The sequence below is a fragment of the Phalacrocorax carbo genome, chromosome 17 (assembly GCF_963921805.1).
Source record: "Phalacrocorax carbo chromosome 17, bPhaCar2.1, whole genome shotgun sequence".
Lineage (NCBI taxonomy): Eukaryota > Metazoa > Chordata > Aves > Suliformes > Phalacrocoracidae > Phalacrocorax > Phalacrocorax carbo.
The window spans coordinates 5,590,025-5,602,714 of record NC_087529.1 but is presented as its reverse complement, the minus strand read 5'-3'; positions in this window follow the sequence as shown (position 1 = coordinate 5,602,714).

The following is a 12,690-nucleotide window of genomic DNA, read 5'->3' as shown; positions in this document are numbered from 1 at the left end:
CCCGCGTGGGCTCCGTGCGCGCCGCCGTGCCCGCCCCGCCCCTGGGCGGGTCTGCGGGCGCCCGTCCCGGCCGCGGGGCTGCGGTGCGTGGGGACCCGCGGGGGAGCGTGCGCGGGGGGAGGGAGCGTGTCGGAGCGCCGGAGGAGGTGGGTGAGGTGCAGCGTGCTCCCATCGCCCGCCCGCCCCGCGGCTGGTGCCCCTCAGCACCCCTCGCCTTCGAGGCCTTGTGCTGCGGGGTGTGAGGGAGAGGCCTCGACGGCCTCGGCTCGCCCTCGCGTGCAGATGCACCGGGAGGAACTGAGGCTCCTTCCCGTACCAGTTAATAAACCCAGCTTCCAGATGGCCCCTGCCAATGAAACCACTTTTTTGCGTTCATCCTTGAAGTTTCTGAGGCAGTGAAGGCAACTCTTGGCTGACTTTAACTTGAGAAAGGGCTCTCCAGTCCCTTCCCTGCCTGCCTGCAGGCAATATCCTTCTCGTGGCCGTCAGCTGTCTACGCTGTGGATGTCCTTGTGAACTACGCGCGCATGTGGGCTTGGGCTTGTTGAGAACATCGAGTCAGAGGGCTTTGAACAGGGCTTAATGAGTCTTGCATTGCATAATGCATTCCCTAAAGCTGGGGAATGATTTAGCTAGTTGCTTTGTTTAAAATAGTAATTTGTTTTCGTGTTAGATGGTCTGCACTGCCAACCTGGCACAGTGGCAAGGTGTACCCTATGGTATCTCTCGTCACCTCTGCGGTAGCCTTGTGTTGTGTTGTGTTTGTGTGGGGGCATGGTACTCATTCAAAGCCTGGTGCAATTGTAACAGCAAGGCTGACAATTAAAATGTGGTTTAACGCAGATATTAAGTAGATTCTCTGTATGTTTATGGTGCCCTGGTGCTGGCAAAGGTAACTGGTATTTCATGGATTTCAAATACTTGCTTATGCTTGGGTTCTGTTCTTGCAGTAAACTTGACCTGCCTGGAACACCCCTTATGGCCAGGGCTGCGTCTGCCCAGTATAGCTGAGTGACCCCGTACCCCATACCTCTTCTGCAAAACCCTCCTGTTTCTGTGCAACATTTCTTATGTTCTTTTAAGATACTGATTTTGTGTGAAATTCTTCTGGTGCACCTTAGAGCATACATGATGTTGATTTAGATGAACAGGACCTGCATCACTGGGGGGACGTGGTATTTGTTCACTGTGAGGCTCAAAGCCTGCTTCTGTTCAGTTATGCAGATTCTGAAGCATTTAATCCTTTGCGTGGGAACTTGAGGTGAGTGCTGTTCTCTGTAGCAGACAGATGTAGCCTTTGGCAGGTCATAAGTGAGAGCTGAAGATTGCATTAGATATTAAGTACATTGCAAATAGATGAGAGATTCATTTTTCATTAACACATGAAAATGTGCCCCTACTCAGACCCAGGCAAAGGCTGAAGCTCAATAATTAACACCTGCATTATTCCTGTTGAGGCTGAAGGAGAAGGTCCGGTATCCTAGGATGAGTATGCTACATGTATGCTCCTTGTCTGAACTATTTATCTGCAAGACTATTTCCCTTTCCTTTTGCTCAGGCCCCAAATGCATGTGAAAAAATTAAGAATTTCGGAGAGGCAGAGTTTGGAATGCCAATGAAATATTTATTGCTTATGCTAACAGATTTTTTTTTTCTATATCTGGGAATTAAAATAAGAACCTGGGTAGTTAACAGAAGGAATCAGCATATGGTTGTCTTCTCAAAAGTTGTTCTCTGCTGTTTCTAGTAAGTGGTGAGGGAAAGGTGATGCATCTTCATGGGTAAAAAGGGTGTTGGACAGCAATGAATTTGGATCTTTTTGCGTGAGGGCTTTGTCTGGCAAGGGAAGAAAAAAATACTCGTGAGGAATGTTAAACAATCCTACTCCTAGAGTCTTACACCAGTGCTCGTGTTTTTCACATCAGTAAGTTAGCGGTGCGACCTCCCCTGGCTGAACTGAACTCAAGAAGTTACAGCACGCCTTATGCCTCCTGGAGGGAGCAACGACAAAAAGTCTTTTGCCTTAAGTCTGCTCAAGTGGTTTTCAGCCGGGTAGAGGCCCAAAGGTGTCACCACACAGTGGCTCTTCAATGGCTTGTGTGAAATGGCTCTTCAAGGGCCTCAGTTCAATTTCCGAACCTCTCGCTATAGCACATTTCTCACTATAGTTACACTCCAAGAAGATCTAAGTGGATAATTTGTAATGAATAATGTGCTCACACGCTGCCTTCTTCTACTCAGAAGTTTTAACAAATGAGGTAATTTTCATTTGCTATTTGAAATTATTTACTGATAATTTCTGCAAATTAAATGCTCTCAAGTGGTTTGTTCTGTATGTGTGACATGTGGAGGGCTTCGTGTGTGTCGGCAGGGCTAAGCTCTCTAGTCTTGCTACAAGGCAGTTGTTGGAGCTGAGTGACAGACAAGTAACAGAATAAGCTGAAGTTAAGTGACTTGATCCCAAGTCACAGTGAGAGGTGGGAGTAAAGTATAACTGTTCAACCTCAGCAGTTCACTTAATGGGGTAGGAAGTACAAGTTTAAATCGTTTCTTCATTAAAAGGCACCTTAATATTTCAGGGTTATTTAATTTCTTGAGGGGGAAGGGATAGGTCTATCTTCAAGCACCGTTACTGTTGCTCAGATGCACCTAAAGCCAGGTTACCCTGTGAAGAGCAGAATGGATGAGCGCCGTCTGGCTCCACACATTTTCCCCAGGCTGACAGCCCCAGCCTCCCTCCTGTCTCACTTAGCTCCCTCCTGTCTCTGCTTGTGACCATGGGCACGATGGCACATGCTGTGTGTGCCCAGGAGGTACGTGGGGCTTGTCACATGGCTGCCAGCCAGCATGGGGATGGCTGAGCCCACCCAGGTTCCCCTAGGGACAGATTTGGCTGTCACCTTGCTACCTAAAGAGATCTTCACTTGGAAACTTGCTTGCATTGAGGCCTGCTATCCCTTGGTTAAATTTGGTTGACACTGAGCAGTACCTGCAGAAGGAAGGCTGAACGTCAGACAAAAGCTTCTGGTAGCTTCCGTTCCGTGCCCTTCAGAAATGGAGTTAGAAGTGTTGCTGTTCGGTCATGCGCTGAGGCACAGGCTGCAGACAGGCTTCTGCGGCTTTGCATGCTGTTGATCCAGTTGGGGCACAAGCACTTGGGAAAGAAGGCGAAGCAGTTAGGGGTGTGTAGGGGTTGGTGGGGGAATATCAACTGTTCAAAACAAAAAAAGGCTATGCGTTTCTGGAGGGGCCGTGGTGAATGCTGCTGGATTTTTAGGCATCAAGGTAATACAGCTTTACAGAAGGAAGTTGGCATATTGCAGCCCCTAATGTCTTTTGTTCTCAGTATCTCCCTCTTGTACATACACCCTCAACCAGCGTGCTTAGTTTATCTTGCAGTCTAGAAGACTAGAGAGGGATACTTGTCCTTTGAAAGTCTTATCTACTCTCTTCCACCCCTAAGCTGTTCCTTCTCTGGCATCAGGAGTACCTCTTGCAGCTGGCCAGCAGCTGCCTGTGCACAGGAGCACAAGGTTGTTCTGGGTTGCTTTTTGACAGAATTGCCTCACATTGACAGCAGTAATTTGGGGAGCAGATGACTGCAACCAAAAATCAGACATGCCCCCCATTAACCAGTAGCTGGGTTGACAGGGAGCTAGTGAATTACTGTGCTGCTCATCTCAGCTGAGAAGGAGGAACAAGGTTTCATCTAGGAAGAGCAGCGTCCTGATATATCATGAAGTTTGTGAGGGGGATGTGGTCATCATAGTACAGTGAATTCAGGAGGACTGCAAATCTCAGACGATGTATTCTTCTTGTCTCACTGTACCGAGCACAGTATCTGTCCATATTTGTAAAGACAGTCCTCCCTTCCCGAGAACTTGGTAAGCATGTTTCAACTCATCAGTCCCACTTACAAGGCTGTATTCAGGATGAGCGTGGGGGGTTGAGATGAGAAGCTATCATGTTCAAAAACTTACCAGGCAGGGAGTTTCATATATAACAAACACGATATAGGGTATTGCAAAGGCTAACAGGATGCAAGCGATGAACACTTTCATGATGATACTTAGTTTTTGTCTGTTCAGCATATCTTTGTCATTTGTGGATGGAATTGCTTCTAAAATGAGATAGAGAAGAATATTTAAAATGTGTTTATGCATCTTTGACAGTTCAAAATTTTCTTCCTTTTGGTTTGGTTAGGTTGGGCTAAGTTAGGTGGACCAGAGCAGAGGAACAATTCAGAGTCTCCTTTAGGGCTTTGCAGAAAGATGGAAATCTAGAATCTCGGCAAGTTTTTACTTTAAAGTATTTCAAATATCTTTCAGTTCTTGCCTGGTCCCCAGATTAAATTGGTGTGTAAGCCCAGTCACAGTAGTAAGGCTTGTGAGTTCCCGCTGAAGTCAGGTGGGGTTTTTGAGGGAGGCTACGAGCCCTTGTGGGGCACGCTTAAACACAGGTGTCTTCTTGTGAAAGTCACTGCTTAAATACTGTTTCCTCTTTAGAGCCATGGATTCATAAAGCTCCTGGGCCCATGCGTTTATTGGTAGAGGCAATGCTGCTATTCAAAGAAATTGCTGTTGGGGAGAACTTTGACAAAGTTGTGTGTGTGAAAGCCAGTATCTTTTTCTATGCTTTACATTTACCGCGATCCTACTTTTGTGACTCTGGAGGGAGAATTGGTACTTACTCTCTAAAGTTTTATTTTCTTGGTGCACATGTGGGACAGCCGAACCCTCTGCAGAAACTTTCAGCTTGGGTAGCTTTGCTGTTTTAACACAATTCGATATCCCAGCTAGAAGCACTGGAAATAAAAAGTAGTTTTAAAACCAAATGTTTGTTTCTGTTTAAACTGAAGAACCAGAAGCAATTGAAGGCTAGAATTACTTGCACGCTGACACATTTGGCAAGAGGTGGCAGCGTACCTGGCAATTTGCAGCAATGTACTAGAGACAGCTAGTTTTCCTGCTTGTATGCAGTTTCCCAATGTACAGAATATTCTATATGTATTAATACTGGAAACTATATTTGCCGAAACCTCCTGTGTCCTGTCCCCCCAAGAAGGGAAAACAACAGCACGGAATTGTTCCAAAATCGGAAACTTTCAGCAGTGTTAATTCTGGATCATCGCTTTTTCCTGCTTTTTTTTTTTTCTTTAATAGAAAGGTACAAACAGGTTGGGTTTTTTTAATAGCTGCTAAGGTATCAGCTATGTGAAAGTGAAGACTGCCATCCTCTGACATACCTAAACAGATATTTTCTACATTGAACTTTTTACCTTTTTCTTTAAGAAAAAATTTTCTCTGATACTTTTTTCGGTGGCGGGTTAGTAAAACACGGGTGTGGCCAAGAGCGGTCTTCGCGTCTGCACTGGTGAGGACTTTCAGGCTCTGCAGGGTATATTTCTCTACCGTCTGGTTTGTCAAATCTCCATGCATCTTCTCCAAATACAGCAGGTTTACTTGCACGGGCCTTTGAAGACTAAAGCATTCCAGAGTGATGACTTTTTGGGTTCTGATTAACTTCCCGTTGGTTGCTGCTTTCTGAGGGGCTGGAAAGTGATAAGAAACATTAGAAATGGCTTCTCTTAAATTATTTGCAATTCTTCTTGCAAAAGGTTTGGGCCAGCAGGGTTAGCTGTGAGGGATGTACTGCTGTAAAGGAACTTCAGAGACAGCTCGCTGTTGGTATTACAAGGAAAATTCAAGCAGGTTCTTTGTGTGTAATCCCTTTGGTGGTTCTTTTTTGTTGGACTGGCTGCATTCTTAATGCTCAAGCACAGTAAGTTGTTACATCTGGAGGAAAACATTCACACCGTCTAACATCATAGCAACGGAACTACCTATGGGCAACTCCCCGAGTAGTGGACAGACAGACCCCTCTGTTTGGGGTCCCTGGTGCCCTTGGGGACTCCAAAGGCTGTGTGGGAGCTGAGGCCCTTAATCGAGGTGCTCAGAAGCTCAAATCTGAAAGTTTCAGATTTTATGCATAATTGCTGATGGCAAGTGACACCGACCCATCAAAGGTTACTGTAATGGTCTCTTTGGTTTTTGGCAACACAGAGCTAAAATTTTGCGTGACCTCTTGCATCCTTTTTGGTCAGGCCGAGGAATAGCCGAGACAGCTGAAAACATTAACCACACCATTAGGAGCCCTGAGAGCTTTCCTCTCCCATCAACTCCCTTACCTTGCAGGAAGATGTTCAGGCTTCTCACACTGCCAGGTATTTCTGAGGCATTTTCCACATGAAATTTGTAGTCTCTGGGGTCTGGGGGAATGGAGTGAAGGATGAGCCACTTTTAATTACAATGCAGTTAAGTCAGTACTACCCTCTTTTTAGTAACTAATTTTAAATGTCAACGTTTTGCTGACAGCAAAGGTGCAAGAATTTGAGGTGAAGGCGTATGGATTAAAGACTTAGTTCGGCATATGGTAGAGGAGAAAAAGTTAACATACAAAGATATATTTATTACTAATATTACACAAGTTGGTCTCTTAGAGAAGCCTTAGTTTTATTCAGTTAGAACTTGCAAGTATGTGGACAACTCACCGTTGCTGCTGAGATTGTTGTGCGCAAACGCTAAGCCAAACAGTAATATTGTGAGCATAATTACATCTCCTCTTGACAATCTCGAAGCCCTTTTTATCTTTACTGCTTCCTTTGAGCAATGTTGTAACGGTGTTTAAGCAGATACCGAGCTGATTAGCAGAGATCCCCGAAGAGCTCTGTAATCATATATTCCGGTTCAAAACTCCTGCGCCTTTAACCTGGTCAACATATGGAGGGTTTAAAGTTAGAGCCTGAATTCGCTGGAGATTGTACTAATTTCTAGTTCTGATCCAATGAGGAGAAATGTGGACTTTGGTGAAAAAATGGACCTGAAAAAAAATTTTACCTGTCGGTCAAATCTCCTTTCGATAGGTATGTCACAGATTAACCCTGGTCCTGAACACGAGTCCCAGAGTTAAGCACAGACACGGGTGAAACTGGTAAATAAGACGTCTTGTGGGAGAGGCATCTGGGGCACACCAGGGTGCTGGTGTGGACTGGGGGCCACTGGTTGCCGTGGGGCTGAGCTCCTTCTAGAATGGGTCCCATGGCAGCCGCCCATTGCTGAGGGACAAACAGAACCCCTTCTTAAAGCCCCCTCCTCCAAAGAGAGGGTCCCCAGCAATCTCCTGAGAGCCATGGGGAGCTGCAGGCTTGAGGGCCTTGAGCCTGCCCTGAACACCCACGGGCCAAGGGCGAGCCTTGGTGCACAAGCGTGGCTAAATACGCCATGCCGCTTGGGTGAAGTCAATCCAACCCCGTGCAATCCCTCAGCTGGCATTGCCTGCCCTCACAGGTCTTTTGTAAAGATGAGCCTTCGCTTACTGCCACTTGCCTAGGGTGGCTCCCGCTGGGGCAAGGACTGTGCTGCAAAGGGTCACAAGCACTGGCAGGGTTTTCCACCGGAGCTCTGGCATGGGGAGAAGTGATGCCAGGCAGGCTGCTCCCAGGCCATTTCGGGCTTTTCAGATTATTGATAAAGGCTAAAACTGCTTAGGAAATGAAGGCAGCCTGTGATTACCTGCCAGCCTGGCACAGGTTGCCCCCAGGAGTTAGGAGGGAGCTCAGGCTGAGCACCACGTGCTGCTGAGTGAAATGCAAAAGCTCCGGGGGGCAGCTGTGCCCAGCAAGTTCAGAGGCAATACATAAAGGCAGCGTCCAGAAATAAGTGGGAGAATTATCAGGCTACTGTCTGCAGGTTTAATCAAAAAGTCCCGGTGAGATTTCTTTAGGCTGTTGGGTGTTTTTGGAGAATCGGCATTTTCTGTATTAGACACAAGGTGGCGATGGAAATCACTTTTTCCTCCAAAGCCTCTGGCCTTTCAATGCTGAATAACCACAGGTTTATGTCCCCGATTGCAGAGGAAGGATAGGGTATTGTTCAGTCTAAAATAACCCCTGATATTTCAAACAACTGATACTGTAGAGACTCAAGAAAATGTTTTCGTAAGCATTGATAATGCCAGAGGATGTTTAAGTTTAAAAAGAGAGCAAAAGGAGTGGCAGGAGCTTGCATGTCAATATTTTGCATGCGTATTTTGTTGAGATATTCATGGTGGGTAAGGATGGATTTTAGCATAAATATTTACTATTTACAATCTATCAGGTGGTATAAAAACCAAGATTCTCATTGCAGTTGCCTCTTCTGCAGGTACAGAGACTGTGCTTTTTATTCTAGTGTATTCAGCTGGTTTAGTTCAATTATTTTTTTCAATTAAAAATAAAAAGCCAATAGTAGAATTTAAAAACACTATGGTAAAGGTGTGAAAGGATAAGATAGTTCTAGAACCTCAGATAGCGTGGCTAGTGTGAGATGCATTGGATCTGCTCCACTCCTAGGAGGGCTTGCTGATAAACCGACCCTCATGTTTATGATTAAATGTTTTTCTGAAGTGCTGTGTTTGTTTGTAATTGACATCTAGTTACCATAAACTGCAACTTGACACCAACCATAAAGAATGAATGTAGAATAAGGATACCATTAACAATTTTCCAGTGTAAAAAAAAAAAAAAAAAAAAAAAAAGAATCTTCCTGAGAAGTATAAAACCCCACACAATCCCCCCCAAGTGCAGTACAAAGAATATATAGCTGCAAATGAACACATTTAAATGCTTATCCAGCTGAGTGAATCTTATATTTTGCAAATATTGTATTAATGCAAAATAAAAGAAAGTTCACTCACATTTCTCTGCTTGTGAAATACAGTTCATAGATCTCCAAGGGAGACCTATTAGGATCCTCTATAGAGGAGGACTTCATCGTCTTGTCAATAAGTGTGTTCTCAGTCAGCTGATCAGATACTCCTGTATCCTTTTTTTCAGTTCACTTCTGTATCCTTTTTTAAGCTATATTTCCATACTTAATAATTTTAATGCAACTTTCTCAAGACAGAACTCATTAGGAATCCAAAATTCCTCAGCCTATAAATAAAAACTCAAAAATATTGCAAAGAGAATTAGATTATAAATAATTTCAGGCAACTAAATGTTTATTTTTAATGCGGTTATTCAATACCGTTACTAAATGTTCACCATCCCATCTACAGTGCTCAGTTTCACTTTCTGGTTATTTCTGCTGCTTCTTTTCCTGGGCTGAGAATGCCAAGACAAGCCTAACTTTGCAGTTTTACAAGATGATTTAGGGCACTTCCTGAAGTTGTAAAAAAACTTAGGACCAATAAGAGCACGTCTTGTGGAGTGAGTTAGCAGTGGCAGCTAACCTGCTAACCGGAGAGAATGAGATATTTTGTTAGTGATTATTCTGGAAAACAGGCAGATATTGTCAGTGTTGCAAGGATTATTATTTCATTTCTGATGTTTAAAATCTTCTGTAACGTTTTCCAAATAGCTAAAACATGATTTTGCTTTAAAAAGCAGTCTGACCTTTCTCTCTTACTTGCCTGCCAGGGCCTGAGTTGTGCCAGGATGGATGGCGTCACTAACCCCCCTAACCTAGGATGATCTTTCTTGTGTTTGCACTGGTGATGTTATCAGAGCGTGAGGAAGAGACGAGGAACCCTAACCTGGTGTCATAAAAGGTAATAATGTTTTCCCTGTATTTTTTTTTGGAAATTATTTACTTGCATTATTAAGGCTTCACTTGCTTTTTTGAGAAAATGGGGGGGTGGTGTTTGCAAGTGTAAACAGTGCATGAGCTTGTAAGTCATGTAAGAGTAAATAATGTACTGTGTCCAATTTCTGAACGTGATAGAAAGAGGATGTGCATTTAACCAAACCCCCTCCCCTCAAAACAGAAATATGGTTACAATTAAAAATCTGATAAAACTATTGAAAGCGTGTCTGTACTTTGTGAACAACATGTTTGCATTAAACCACACATGATTGCTGCCACAATTTGAAGCCTGAACACTTTTTTAACCAGTCCTTTGTAACTACTTCAGTCTAGAATTGAGGGAAATTTGGAACCCATTTCTGCTCCTATGTAAGTCAGCAAAATTCACCAGGTATCCTAAATGTGGGATTTGATTCAGCATGGCCAATAATAATTGCTGGGTATTCCTTACCCTGCAGTGTGTTCCAAATGAGTTACTGTAATTCCTCCCAAATTGTCTTTCCTTGTAAAAAGCGTTCCACCAATGCTTGCTCACAAGGCGGTGAGATTTTCTTGCTGGCTTCAGTGGGCAAGAGCAAGTGTGAAAGATAGAAAGCCAGTGCTTTTATTTGCTTGTGTAAAATTCACAGAATGGAATATTTTGGGATCTATACTGTGCCGTATGCATATAGGCTATTATCAACTGTCCTTCTGTATGATGCGCACTAGGATCCATCTGTGAAAAAGCCCAACCATTAACATTGTAGTGATAAATGAAGTGTGGCTTTAAGGCCATCAAAGCTGAGGGTGGCCCAGGGATATTATTACTGTCTAATTTCAAAACCACCTTCTGAATCCATGCTTTATTTTTAAGGTTAATGTATTTCATTTGCTGTTTTCATGTATTCTTTTGTCTCTTTGCCCTTGAATGGGAGAGTTGCTACAGGATTTAATTACATGTAGCAATCACTCCTCCAGCAGTATTTGAATGGTATTTATTAACTGAATGGATGAAATGGGCAGGGCAGACAAGCAGCATGCAGGTTTTAGCATGACCGGAGTACTCGGAACACTACACAGGATGACCTAAGCAGCTGTCGTAATCTCCGATTTTGTAAATTCAGTATATAGTTATTATCAGTGATTTAGGACACAATCCCTGAGCATGCCAAGCACTCCCCCTCACTTCTGCGTGAGTTGGGATTTAGTACTGTGTATGATGAAGCTAACATTGACTAGCCTTCTCTCTTGGCTCCTTCATACAAATATTTAAATGGAGGAAGGCTCTTTATGTAAAAGACATATCTATAGAGATATAAATAAAAATTACCAGGCCCTGAACAATTTTCCAGTTTTAGTCCTGATGGAGGTGAGAACATGGTTTGTTCCCCCTAATAATATTATTAACCACAAAGCTACAAAGCGCCAAATAAGATTTTCCAGATATGTAACACTTGCCTGCAGGAGGCACAGATTCTGACATGTGCTCCCAAGTCAGCACATGACTGTCAACAGTCACTGCTGTTCCCTGCTAGAGCGCAGTCTCACATCCTGGTAACCATTGGCTCGGTCTTGAAACACATTTTGAAACAAAATTCCCTGCAGTTTTAAACAGAAGCCTGTGGCTGAGGAAATTTACTACTGTGTTACCGCTCCTGCTGTGGCAGTGAAGTTTCTGTGAGCCTGACACAGTTGCCCCAGCACAGTCTTGAGAACCAGGATGAGCTCTCTCAGAGCATCCTCTTAAACCTGGCATCACCCTTTATTCGAAGTGCAGGAATAAAGAGCCCTGAGCATGTATAAATTATCCAACAAAACCCTATTTCCCCGTGAAGGAGAGGAAGGTACAGTGACCTACCAGTCTTGGTTCTGTCCCTCTGAGCACTGCAGGAAGGTGTTCATAGTGACGAGCCCTGCTGAACACTGTTTGAATAGACCCCAAAACTGTGCAGATACTTATGCTTTTATATCCTCCTGGCACCACTGCTACTTCCAGAAGGAAAAGGATCTGCCTACATAGATGACCAGATCTGCAGCGTTAGGGATTATATTTGCATTGCTCATTCGATTTAAATTTCAACAATCCTGTAATGCAGCAGTCTTGAAACAAAACTTTAAAAAGTGAAAAAAGCAGAAGGGGTAATTCTTTAAACCATTGTCCATCTACAGAACAAGTGGCTAAAGGTCAAAGAACAAGTAGGAAACGCTGTGGTATGGCCTGGCTGGCTTTGCAGTGTCTGGGCCACGCGTTATCAGCTCTGCACCCCGGGAGGGGACAGGTCAGCCTGCCAGCCCAACGCGGTGCTCTCACGCACAGGGTGCTGAGGCGGGGGGCCTGGTGTGTGGCCTTGTGTGGCCGGGGTTGCTCCCACTGCACGGCCAACGGCCACTCTGGGCGTGGGTCTTACTGGGTGGGGGTCCTGCTGCCTGCGCCAGGCCCTGCTCCGGGCTGGTGGGCAGCCGTGGGTGTCGCTCTGCCCGGCGGGGTGCGCCCGGCCCCTGGAGCACACCAGGCCCTGCTGCCTGCACCGGGCCCATGCGTGGGCCAGGCTCTGCTGCAGGCTGGGCCCCGTTACCGGCCCTGCTGCCTGTCGCTCCTGCAGCCCCCACTGGGCAGTTTTCCCTCAAACGGAGCGATTTGGTGGCTCATAACTTGGACGGGTGTACTCTTTGCTGGGTAAAACACTGGCTGGATGGCTGAGCCAAGAGAGTTGTGGTGAACGGAGCTATAAAATTGGTGGCCGGTCACACACTCGTTCCCCAGGGCTCAGTTTTGGGGCCAGTCTTGTTTAATATCTTTATCAACGATCTGGATGAGGGGACTGAGTGCGCCTTCAGTAAGCTTGCAGATGACACCGAATTGGGTGGGAGTGTTGATCTGCTCAAGGGTAGGAAGGTTCTGCAGAGGGACCTGGACAGGCTGGATCAATGGGCCGGGGCCAATTGTATGAGGTTCAAGGCCAAGTGCTGGGTCCTGCGCCTGGGCCACAACAACCCCATGCAATGCTCTAGGCTGGGGCAGAGTGGCTGGAAAGGCCCTGGGGGTGCTGGAACAGCCGGCTGAGCATGAGCCAGCAGCGTGCCCAGG